Source organism: Rousettus aegyptiacus, unplaced genomic scaffold (genome assembly GCF_014176215.1).
Source record: "Rousettus aegyptiacus isolate mRouAeg1 unplaced genomic scaffold, mRouAeg1.p scaffold_m13_p_1, whole genome shotgun sequence".
Taxonomy (NCBI): domain Eukaryota; kingdom Metazoa; phylum Chordata; class Mammalia; order Chiroptera; family Pteropodidae; genus Rousettus; species Rousettus aegyptiacus.
The window spans coordinates 19,862,754-19,866,341 of NW_023416284.1; positions in this window are offsets into that span (position 1 = coordinate 19,862,754).

The window sequence follows — 3,588 nt, forward strand, 5'->3', positions numbered from 1 at the left end:
TGTCAGGCCAGAGTAGCTTTAGTCATGTGCCCCTACTTGACCAGTATGCAGTAAGAAAAAGCTCATTCATCAAAAGAAAGTCAGGGCATTACTAGGAAAGAGAAATGGATTCTAGGCAGCCAAAAAAAAAAAAAATTGTCCATTAATATCTGTATTTTATAAAAGTAACAGACTTAATTAGGTTAAGTGACCTCCCAGGGTCACATAATTAGTATTGTTTGTAAAGCCTATGTTTATGTGTTGCCAGAACTTTATATCTTGACTCTTATATGGCTTATAATCTAAGGAAGGGGTTTTTCTTGCACTTAGGAGACCCCTGGTAGGGATATTGTTTTGAAAGGACATAGAACCTGACAAAAACCTAGAGTTGAATCTATGAGATATCTTTAGTGATAATGTACACCTTACAGTGGTTGGCAAACTGAAGGAGTTCTGTATAAAAGGCTGACCAGTCCAGTGCCCTATACAAAATAAATATTAGTGTTCTTCCCCTAAGAAAGTTTAACCCCCTGGGTTGAGTAGTTGGGTTCACTCTGATGACAAAATGAACCTTCCTGTTGCTTGAAGCCATCAAGGCACTAACTGGATGATTTTTCTCTCTGCCCTGAATAAATTGTTAGGGTTTGGATGGCTCTGGGGAGACAAGATCTACCTAGGTTCACTAAAGGCACATGTAGCTTTTGACAGAAATTAGCCTTCTTGGACGTCAGTTCTTCAAAAATCGCTTCTTAGCCAGAAGCCTTTCCAATTTGGAAACTTTAAGGAGGGCCATGTGTCTTGAGCATGGTTTTAGGCCCCCAAGAAGTACTCAGTATGATACTGGTCACATGGATGGCTAGGAAAATTTAAGGGAAAGTCCCTGGATACAGAGAAGCATAGTCTTACAAGCCGAATTTTGGGGAAATGTCTTTGTAATTTGTACTTGGAAAGGTAGGTTCCACTGGTAGCAGACCCAGCCCTGTCCATGGTCTGCCTATTCTTGGTGTGTAGTTTAGTCAGTTGGTCCAGTGTTTTCTGTAGCTTTCTGTCACTGCCTATAGACTTTTATTACAGCTCTATAAGCTTTAGAGCCAGGCAAGACTGAGACCTGTCCTGGCTCTGCCTCATCATAGCCTTTGTCTTTGTTTTGACAAAAACAAAACCCTTAGCCCCTCTCATTTATCATCAAGTGAAGTTGATAACAATAGCTAACATTTATCACTATGTGCATCATAATATCCTAAGCAGTTAAGGATTATCTCTCTTGATCTTCTTTACCTTTTTCTTTTTTAATTGGAATAAAATTCACTTAACATTGCTGTGTCATTCACCATGCCGTGAACATTCAAAATGCTGTGTAATCATCATCACTGTTTAATTCCAGAAAGTTTCCATTACCCCAAAAAGAAATCCCATACCTGTTCATTGTCACTCCTAATTCCTCTCTGTCCCCTGCCCCTGGCAACTACTAAGCTACTTTCTCTTTTTATGGATTTGACTATTCTGGACATTTCATATAAATGGAATTGTTTAACATGTGCCTTTTGTGATTGGCTTCTTTCACCTTGCATAATGCTTTCAGGGTTCATCTGTGTTATAGCATGTATCAGTACTTCATACAAATCATAGGAAACATGTTACTTGGAAAAGCAGCCCATTTAATTTAGGATAGCTCCAAGTATTAGAAGTTTTCCCTCCTGTCGAATGAGTCACTCCAATAACTTATAGTGGTTTTACTTTGGACCTCTGAATATCCTTTCAAGTATTTGAAGATCATTTCATTCAAGCTTCTTTCCTAGCTCTAAAAGTTTTTTGTTAGACTTTCTAGATCTGATTTTCAAGAAAAACTAGAAATTTGGATTTTATGTACTGCCAATTGTTTAATGTTTGCTCAGATTTGTATCAGTTCCTATAAAACAGCCAAATACTGCCCATAGCCTACCAGTTTGGGTAGCTTCTATTTGCATAAATTAAGGACATGTTAGGATTATTAGGGTATAATTTATGTGTCATACAACTCAACCATTTAAAATTTACAATCGAATGGTTTTTAGTACAGTCATGTACAGCATAACGATGTTTTAGTCAACGATGGACCATGTATACAATGGTGGTATACCATCTAGCCTAGGTGTGTAGTAGACTATACCATCTAGGTTTGTGTAAGTGCACTGCATAATATTCGCACAACGACAAAATTTTTCAGAATGTATCTCTATCGTTAAGCAGCTCATGCTTGTATATACAGAGTTGTACAGTCATCACCACAATTAAGAAACGCCCCAAAAAGACACACCATGCCCTGTAGCCTCGCCCCCACACCCCAATCCACTTATTTTCTCCAGCCCTAGCCAACCACAAATCTGCTTTCTGTCTCTATCAACTTGCCTATTCTGGACATTTCATGTATATGGAATCATATAATATATAAGCTTTTCTGATAGGGCTTCTTTCACTTAGCATAATATTTTCAAGCTTTATCCACGTCCTATCAGTGCTTCATTTCTTTTATTGTCAAATACTATTTCATTGTATGCACATATTTCATTTATCCATTCATCTGGACATTTAGATTGTTTCCATTTTTTGTCTGTTCGAATAATCTACTATGAACATTCCTGTACAGGTTTTTGTGTGGACGTATGTTTTAATTTCTTAGGTATAGGTAGATGTAGGGGAGGATTGCTGAGTCATTTACCTGTTGTTTTGTTGCTTGTGCTTTTAGTATTATAGATAAGAAGCCATTGTCTCATTCAGGGTCACAAAGATTTTATACTTATTTCCTCCTAAGAATTTTATAGTTTCAATTCTTACGTTTGGGCCTATGATCCATTTTGCATTAATTTTTTATATGGTGTGAGATGGGGGTTTCATATTCATTCTTTTGCATGTGGCTATCCAGTTGTCCCAGCCCCATTTATTGAAAAGACTTTTCTTTCCCTGTTGAATAAGCTTGGCATCCTTGTTGAAAATCAGTTGACCATAGATGTTGTGTAGATCTACTGCCTTTCAGGGTAGGTATTACTCAAAGTGATGAATACAATTTCTGGCACATAGTAGCTACTCAGTAATAAATAATGCTGATTGGATTATTTTGGCGTCACTAAGAGATAGAGCTGGGATTTGATCCCAAATATGGATCAAATCATGTCTTTATCCTGTGCATGATGCTACAGGCTGCTAAAGTATAAATGAGGCTGTTTTAGCTGCTATGCCTGGCCACATGTAGTTCTCCAGAGGCTTAGAGAGTGAGCTTCAACATGCCCTTCTCCACCATCAACCTCCTTTGCTTCTGACCTTATCTCCCGCCAGAGTTTCCATGGAGCCTCCTGGATGCTCTTGGCAGTTGCTGCTAAGAGAACACTCCCACCTTTCTTAACATAGGGATATGCAGTTATTCAAATAGCCTTAGGATTCACCCACTCTTGTTTTCTCTCCCACCACTTCCCATCCCTGCCCGAAGCTAAGACTGAAGGTAAGGATACATCAGCAGCTGCTAGGGCTCTCTGACCACAAAGGATGAAACAGACTCAGACTGTGTTTTGTTTTAGTAACAGCAGCTTGAGAGTTGGGACCCAAAAGGCTTCTTGCCTACAAGTGTACAGAGTG